Consider the following 10221-nt stretch of genomic DNA (forward strand, 5'->3'; position numbering starts at 1 on the left):
TTTCGTACACTAGAGTTTAGTTTGTACTTCACCAATGAGGTTAATGTTGCGATAACGAGATTATCATACAGGCGATTCTACGTTACGTCTGTCTAGCATTAGGATGTGGAAGGTTAGCAAAGGAAAAAAAAATTAAATCATTTAACACTCTAAGTCCAATATCATACTTAGTCTCGGATTCGTTCCGAGTAGGTTGCATTACGTTACCTTGAGTTTGGATCTGGTTATTCTGAACCGAAAAGAAGAAAAAATATTAAATGTTACGATACTGCAAAGTCATCCTGAGCCTAAAATAAAAACTGACCTTTACATCACACCACACGAAGGACCACTTTTCATCTACGTCGGATACTTTTGAGGAAGTAAAGAATACATTTCATAATAAACTGGACAACTGGTCCTATTACAGCATAAACAACAGAAAAAACTATAATAATTAAAAAAAAAATCACACCGACGAATCGTAGTGTTGGCCTCTCTACAGCAGTACATTGATCAAGTTATACAACTACTGATGGATGACATTATTTACTAACACAACAGCGGGAAACACAGCCACCACAGTTAAACAACCAAGAGCAAACTGATGATCGTGTGATCAACCAGCGAGTTGAAGCAGTGACACCCAACCTGGCGGTTGAACAGCCTCGACAATGCGACGCGACCTATCACTTTCACCACTGAACACCGACTGACCCATTCGCCGCCCTGGAACATAACTACACCCGCCTTAGTTCTCCAAACCAACCCACCACGCAACTCCATACCTCCTGCCGCGCCTGCAATGATCGACCTTATCCCGTCAACCTTGCTCAGTGTTCAAGGAACCTCTCTATGGACGACATATCCAAACTTCTTACAGGCCTCGCCGCTTCGGAACCCACCACCATTGCCCTCTGCACCACTGTTCATTATAAACCAACATCCGCTCATAGGACAGTCGGTCCTATACAGGTAAATAATATCATAATATACATATATCTACCGCATTTGTAATGAAATACATGAGACGCTTCATCAAAACAGGGAAACCCCCTAAAAGAATGAACAAATGGCGCTACATATTCTGCACCCAAAACACAACACACGGTCGCAAACGTAAAGTTTCTCGCTTCAGAAGAAATATCCCTGAGACAACAGAGTAAAGGATACTAGAGGCTCTTAACATTACCTTACGTGCGGTATATCGCACCAAGCAAACACATAACCAGGGAGCACAAGAAACTAAAATGTAAAAAGGAAAGGTAAGGCGTCTCCAGGTCCGCCTCTGTCTGGCAGACCAACCTTGTGGAGGCATAACTAGAGACGATAGAACCAGTTATTGCCTGCATCAAAGGCAGTTTGAAGTTCATTGTGTCTGTCTAGTTCTAACAGACACCACGCCTGTGCAGGACAATGGCGAAAATACTGTCAATATGTAAATGACGTCTGATCATCCTTACACTCGCCTTCTCTCCCCAGGCAGCACAAGCACACTACATCAACTAACCTTATTTTGCATCAAGTAGGAAGAAAAAATTATATCGTTCGAGACTTAAAAAAGCCTCGCTTCTATTACTTCATGACTAGGATAACGGCAAACTAAATTCCGTGTAACCAAATTTGCACGTTTTCGTGTATGAAAAGATTTTTCTTTTGACATTTAAACTGGGGATCCTAATGATATCCATATTTCTCAGTTCCAGTGAATGACACTTCCATTTGACGTCAGTTAAGAGTGTTCCATTGCACTTGATATCACGGGTTCACGCCATCAGACGTACCTTAGGTCCTGCTACATCAACATAATTTGCTATACAGGGGAAAACACCATACGTCGTCAGGGGGTCAATGGTACAAATCTAAAGAAAAGTTCTGATAAGACCAGTGAGAATAACAACCTGACACCCCTCGAACATTATGTGCATATTGTTTCTCTCTCGTAAACATCATAAGAAAGACCATGCCTACATCCGTGATGATGACCCGGAGATACGACACAGCGCAGCTTTACAGTTTCACTTACTATCGTAGTAAAGAAATACAAAAAAATGCAGATTTAGCTTTCTATTTTGTCTCCCCACTCACAACGGTCAAGTCTTAACAAAGAACTGGAGTGAGAGTACTACTGCCTTCATGTGTCAGGGCAGCCAGCTTTGTCCACAAAGACGTAAATAACGAAAATTCCAAACTTCCAGGAGAAAATCGGTTGAGAGGACGATACAAGAGTCTTCAACACAGACCAGGCGGGAAGAGATGAGGGGGACTAGCAGCAGCGGCAACCATGGTACGGTGCTGAGAGGATCAAACTTGGCCAAGGAGGTGTATCTGCTTACGTCATCCATAGAACTCGCAACCAGAAACAGGCCTCAGACAACGTTAGTTAATAAACCACAGATCTCGTATCATGCACTGAGTCGAGCGCACTTTTAGACATGTATGACACCGAACACGCTTGCTGTGTCAAGCACAGCTTGGTTACACAGCACTAATGTCATGCGTTGTACAACGCCGATCACGTTTGAATGGCTGCACATAATGTTCCAGATACTCCCAACCGAAGAAGATTCTCCCATATTACTTTCGCATGACGTCATCCATGAGAATAATTCATAATTCACTGGCTGTACTTATTAATACTTATTAAGACGAAGCCAAACCTTTTTTTTTTTTTATGCAAACAAGCCTCCTCTTTCTCTTTCGCCCTTCGAGTAACGTGTAAATCCATTACCACAACTAACTGCTGAAATACACAATTTTGTTCAGACTGTATGAATATATAACACCTAAATATCATGCATTGAAATACCTCTTAACTCGACCCTCCGAATCTCTTGACTCTACACCATTACGCAACAAGGTTTTTTGTCACTTTTCCGTCAAGGAGGCTTTTAAAACGCCCACTGCAAGGCATGTAACCTAGTCACATGCAGAGAATACCTAACCTGATGCTGAATGAGAAACATGAGGCGCATAATTTATTGCCTGATCAATATAATCATACCAGAGCAGGATGGAGACTGGTGGAGCTTCCTCATACGTGACTAATCAGCAAAGGCGAGCCAATCAAACCCTCTCTGGATACCTATATAGGTCATGGTAGGAAATAGGTTGAACACTATGATGAGCGACCTTCCTTGGAACATCAAACAATTTGGAAACAGACAGATCAATAAAGTATTTGGATGTGGACTGATCAGTCAAACCTCTCGATTTGGACTGACTAATAAAGTATTTGAATATGGACGGATCAATGAAGCATTTGGATCTGGAGTGAACAATATGGAAACACAGGACGAAGATCTGACCGACTATATAATAACGTTCAGTCGAGTTCAACATACAGAACATTCATTTGTGGCCATAATTTTTTACATAAAAATCATGTAAAATATAAACCTGGTTACTATGAAAAAAACAAAAAACTGACTGATATCGGAGGTCTTCTACCCTCATAGCTCGAGTCTATGGTTTTTCTAATTGTTTTGACCTATGCATAAACATATTACGACAACAAATGATAGCACTATTCTTTCTTACTTTCCTTTCATGTTATACCACTAAAGGACTATTTTCGAGTGCTGAATGCGACCCATAACTCTCAGATTCAAAAGTGTAAACTAACGGTTCCTGCAGCCTTAAGGCCGTGTCACACTCGTACCTTTTTCCGTGTGCTTTCTCTTTTTTTTTTTCTTGCGTAATGCTTACCATGTGGACTTCGCATAATGAAAGTGGTTCTCGTGGTCTGTGCATCAGTATACGACTGTGCATCATTTCTGATGGAAGCAGATTCACCCAAGCGGTTGTCTTTGCTAGTAAAAATGATTACCACTGAACCATCTGTTGGCCTAATATGTTCCAAAGTCGGTTGATTATCTAATACACTGAAACTATTTTTCTTCCATTCAAGCTTAAAAGTTAAAGGGAACCTCTATCTCCACATAATGACAATCAACGGAGAGCAATTAATCATACGTATTTCTGGTCATTGTAAAGCAGAAGAGTCACTAGGTTTTCTGGACGTCTCTAAGAGTTCCAACGTTATATTGAGAAATTCACTGTCTTCCTTTTCACATCAGTGTGGTGCAATGCACCCAAAACCTTGCAAAGCCTTGTAAGGATCGACACTGTGATGGAGGCACGCTTCCTATAGTTTCGATACACAAGAGTAAACTCACGGTGACAACTCTGCCGAGCTACAGTGAAAGGTATATTTCTAAAGTGCTGCTTTCACAGTGAGTCATGCAGTGCCGTACCGTGGAACTTCAAGCGAAATCGAATGAGGGCCGCATCACAGGCAGGTAAATGCTGACCCACAGTGCGGGGCAAGGATGTATTCTGTCAACGATTACTACGATACTCCGAGGCGTCATACCAGTCACTGCTCACTGGACTTGCACTTGTCTCATTAATAGACCGACCTTGAGATTGGAGTCACATTCTCTCACAGACCTTTTAGCAAACTGACATTACCGATAATTCTTTCTTTTTCTTTCTTTTAAGGCTTATCGTTCACTGAGTCAAAAGCTATTCTGTCTAGTGGTGATATATTTTGATGACTGGGGATCACACACTCGCTCTCTCCTATTCGCACAGCATGCCTACATCCTAAGGTAACATCATGCCTCAGTCAACAGCTTACAACAGAGGAGAAAGGAAATTTAAACAGTATCAGATCGCTGGGCCCTAACGAGCCTGTTTATGATGGCGGAAAAGAACAAATATTCATGGTTTACCACACACACACACACACACACACACACACACTGGAATATGCAACAAGACTGGTATGAAAGCTGAGTAGAATGACCTACGATGAGAGGAAAGGAAGCCCTATATCTGCTTACTTCTGAAGAAAGAGGAATAAGACGGAGCGTGATAACTATATATAAATTTCTATGAAGCCATGAAGACGCTACCACAGAAGAGATCTTATAGATAAAAGAAAATTCATAACAAGACAGCACACAAGGAAGTCAGGCAAATAAAGTATATGGAGGGTAGTGAGTGAGCATAACTTCGGTTCAATAAGTTGTGGACTGACGGAGCGAGCTGTAGCCAAGGTGCTTTCAAATTGGGCTTGAGTTGCCAGCGGTGTATGCAGAGGGGTGGGGGTCCGTCCAGGTCCTCATAAACAACTCGACAGAAGGATGGGCCTCATGCCTGAAAATGTTTGTTTATAGTGCTATAATTATGAGGGAAGTCAGGAGTCTACAAAACCGTGAAAACCTATAAAGTGTCCTAAAATAGTTCATCTAGTTAATTACGAGTTCGGTATACAGGACTGCAAAGAACAATAGATCCACTGGGTCCCTTCGAGGCTGTCGGTGACAGGAGAAGAGAGACCACAAAAAGAGAAGAAATACCTGGAAACCATATATCTCTGGAGGAGCAAATAAAACCATTTGTGGACTTTGGCCTCTTTCAAAGCGACACACTTGTCCATGGAATTTTAAATGCGAGAAATCATGGGACACTGAAGAAGCCTTATCATGACTACCATTTTGTAGGAATCACAACATGAAGGGGACTTGGGAGGTGGCCAAGCCTATCTCCAAAGCATCATGGCACGGCCGTTGACGAAACTCGGTTACTGGTCGGCATCAACACCTCCGTGAAGAACATGAACAAGGCGTTCTGAAACGTATCCACACCGTTTGCTGAACCCATACTGAAGTATTCAAGACCAAGGTCATCAACTCTTTTGAGACATACTGATCTACTGTGAAGTCTAACAATAACCATCAAAGACCGCGCCAAAAGCAAAGAACGTAGTCAAGAGAGAGAGAGAGAGAGAGAGAGAGAGAGAGAGAGAGAGAGAGAGAGAGAGAGAGAGAGAGAGAGAGAGAGAGAGAGAGAACCAAGGAATTACTGAATTTACGAGCGAGACAAAGAACAGAGACATGACTACAGTTTGTGTTTCTGAAACGATCTCATAGTTAAAGAACCATCACTTCAAAAATACGTAACGTGAAGTCAACAGCAGAGCAGTAGGAAAGACATGCATATTATCATACAGATTCTACGATAAACTGTGGATGCAAGAGGCGAGGCGAAGACACAATAAATGCTGTTAATGTAACAGAAAAAAAACCCAGTTTGATATTAAATAACAGGGGGTCCCACAAGTGCAAGGGAACTCTCTCTCTCTCTCTCTCTCTCTCTCTCTCTCTCTCTCTCTCTCTCTCTCTCTCTCTCTCTCTCTCTCTCTCTCTCTCATACACTCCTACGTCTCCATGAGACAGATAAACGTGACAGACAGAATGAGGGTGGGGAGGTTCGTCTTCAAGTGCCTCAAGGACACTCGTTATTACAGAATATCTCTGGGTTAGACATGGCGGACAGCACGACTCCTCACACATGAAGGTGAAACAGGTACATGAAACTGAAAACATGTTCCTCAACAAATAGATATGATAAAAGAATAATAATGATGTGTATTTCTACGATATCAATATGCAATACATAATCATATGAAAAAAAAATTCACAAATCACCCAAATCAACGTTAACATTTTATGTACATTCAAATATGAAAACATCAAAACATTGTGGATCAAGCGTCTTACAGCTTTCCAGATCAAAAACGTTTCAACACACCACTCGTATGTTGAATCTGATGTGACAACAGATAACATTGCTAAGAATTTGGGTGTGAACTCATACAAAATACACAATCATATGCTGGGACGTATCAAGGGGAAATAGCCCCTGTGGCAAGCACTGAAAATGCACTCCTGGCTTGATTAAAAATGTACATACAGTGGATGTATATAAAAATCATTTATTATTTATCATATTTTGTCGCTGTCTCCCGCGTTAGGGAGGTAGCACAAGGAAACAGACGAAAGAATGGCCCAACCCACCCACATACACATGTATGTACATACACGTCCACACACGCACATATACATACCTATACATTTCAACGCATACATATATATACATACACAGACATATACATATATGCACATGTACATAATTCATACTTGCTGCCTTTATTCATTCCCGTCGCCACACCACCACACATGAAATGACAACCCTCTCCCCACGCATGCGCGCGAGGTAGCGCTAGGAAAAGACAACAAAGGCCACATTCGTTCACACTCAGTTTCTAGCTGTCATGTGTAATGCACCGAAACCACAGCTCCCTTTCCACATCCAGGCCCCACAAAACTTTCCATATATATAGTGTAATTATAAACTGTTGAAGAGTTAAGCTAAACTTAAATTCATATAAACTCTTAAAGACTTAATGTTAAAGACTTATTTGATCAAAATTGTAACGGTAACGCAACAGACAGTAGCAAAATATTACTGTAGTTGAAAAGTTGGCGAGTTTCTTTTTTTATCTCAGAACCAAACCGTTAAAAATGTCAATCGGGTAACATATGTCAAAAACCAAACCTGTTGAGTGGCGCCCCCCTTCAAGTGGCGCCCAGGGCACCTGCCCTACCCGCCATACCCGAGATGCGCCACTGATCATATAGCATCATTCGCGCCAGATAATTTTTTTTTACGCGAATCAGTTATCGAGTTATAAAATCATATATTCTTATTCGTTTATCTCCCTCCGGAAAGTCATATTTCAAAAATCATCATATTAGTAAACGCCCTAACGTACGGTGCTTGTACTACGCTGGGTCTCGGCGTTTCTAATCTAACGGTCTGGAGTGGCCTTTAAAAATGACGTGATCAGGAGTCACACGGACGGCATCGTCGTGGACGTTATTTCTCCTCACAGCTGTGGGTGACATTTTCATAACTAAAGTCAGACTGTTTTAAGTTGTGGTTTGGAGGCGTGCTGATCCATTTATGAAGAGTTTCATACTGATATTTCAACGTGAACCACACACACACACACACACACACACACACACACCAGGCGAACTCAGCATATGTGAATTTGGGCGGGAGCTTTTTTTTCAAAGGCTCGAGAAACAACCACGCACCTCACAGAGATAAGGCCTCGAATGTGAAGGGGTGGGGGGAGACAGAGGAAAAATAACGTAGAATAGCCGAGGTATCATGAAAACTAGAAAGACAACAGGAGAAATGTATGACATCTTCCTTCAATATCATTCAGTACTATCGTCTACAGAGACATCGAGAAGCTTGGCCGACTTAACCACCTGAGAGGGGGCTGGGTCCATGTTCAGCAGTAGGGGTAGTGGGGCACGAGTGGAAGCAAGGCTATTTGTTGTTGGTTCATTACCGCTTGTCTTAGTATGTCTCACGATGGCACTGCTGCTGATACGGTCCAGTCATGGATGGAGGAGGCTGTTCAGGTGGTTCTGCAAGGCGCTGTAGCCAAGGAGAGATAACGTTAATACGAAGGACAGAGTCCTCAGCTTAATTTCTATCAAGACAGTAGTACTACGTCCGTTAGGGTATGCGAGATGCGTTAAACACTTATATAAAGTCCAGTGGGAAGCCACTGGTGAGGGAGCGGAAGGCAGCGTCACTCCTACGATAGCATACTACAGTTCACACGACAACCTGAGTGAGACTACGAGCCAGTTTGTTTATAGACTGACCCTTCCGACTGTGCATCTATCACTGTTGAACCTCAACCGATAGTGAAGACTGACTGAATTATTTAAGAATATCTGCACAGTCAACAGTTGTTGATAAGGGTACTTATCATCTCACAGTTAAAAAATAAGACCACTTACGTATATTTTCATATAAAAGGTTAACTCAATTTGAAAATGTACAACTGTGTATAAAATGTATCACATTGGTTTCATTCCTTACGACTCGTACTCTACACACCTTTCCAGTATATGGACCACATTTAACGGCTAAGTGACACTTTTCAAAGCTTAAAGGTTGGTCTCCTGTCATCAACCACATTTGAGTCAGCCTAGCTTCTCTGATTCCCAGCCTTGCCAGAGCCAATTCCATCTGTCGCCTGTAACCCAACCGCCAAGGTCTTCTTTCACATCCCGCACTTCCTTGTTGCTAGTTTGTCTCCACTGTACCTTCTAGATGATACGCACACAGCCCCTGCCGATGTGGGGGGGGGGGGGTTCATATCGCTGTACGGTGAGGATAACGAGCCTCCAGAGGGACAAGAACCGTGAGGAAGAACCCAGACGAGTGTGGTAAGCCATCATCAACATAACGTTAAGTCAGTCTTAGATTTCTCTGACGGCTTGCAACGCACTACTGACAGTATCAGGTTATACCATAGCTTTGTGGTTCTCCACCCAGCATCTCGAAGTAGTCTGTAAGAATCTCTGTTTACTACCGTGTGGGCTCTGTCGACTTCAGGCCATGCCATTTGTGATATATTGCTCTCCTTGCTGCGCCAAGCGTTGGAACTCTGTGCCATGCCTTTCCTACCACCTATGACCAGCAGCCTCCGAAATCCTCCTGAATGATCCATAACCTGTTTTTTTATCTTAATTATATATGGCCTGTACCACGGAGGAGCACAATCAATGTTACAACAGAGTCCTCATTGTGGATTTAGGTAAATCAAGGGCGAAGGAATGTGTCGTCCAGAACATCAGCAGAGAATGTGAAGTACTCACACATCCCTTCACACTACACAGAGGATGTGAATCACTCACACATCCCTTCACTCTACAACACAGAGGAAGTGAAGTGATTTCATACCCCTTTACAGTACACACCATTACACCTTAAATTTACATCACGTCTAATAGTGGCTTTTGATTAAAAAAAATCTATATCGTAAACTTGTCAGTATGAGTGCTAGATGCTCGTTAAAAATATCTATCTATAACCTTCGCGTCTTCCAGCACTTTCTGCATCCCACAGTATACTTCTGGTTGTGTGTTTTATCTGAACAGATCATAACGCGTGAACCTCCCCGCTCCCCGTACACGCCTCTCCCACGTAAGGCTTGACATGAACCTCTGAGTTCTGTACACCTTAAGTAACTTTCAACCCTCTCATGTCAGACCCTGGGCTACGCCAACCCCTCACCATATCATGTCAGGGCCCAGATTTCTGACCCCCCTCCCTCGCTCCCCCCCCTACCAATCTTCCCCCTCCAGCTGCCAGTTGCCAAGCGTGCCAGCTACCATAGCCTCACGGCACTTAATACCTCGTAGTGTTTGCCTCTGCTTGGACTACAGGCAATAAGCAACCCGGCCAACACCCTTCTCAATGAGCTGCAGACTTGATGTCATCCCTTACCCCTTCAGCACGACGGTACGACCCGTGGGGTACTAAGGGTACGACCCTTGAGCAAGACGGCAGGAACATTTT

Source organism: Panulirus ornatus, chromosome 8 (assembly GCF_036320965.1).
Source record: "Panulirus ornatus isolate Po-2019 chromosome 8, ASM3632096v1, whole genome shotgun sequence".
In the NCBI taxonomy this organism is placed as follows: Eukaryota; Metazoa; Arthropoda; class Malacostraca; order Decapoda; family Palinuridae; genus Panulirus; species Panulirus ornatus.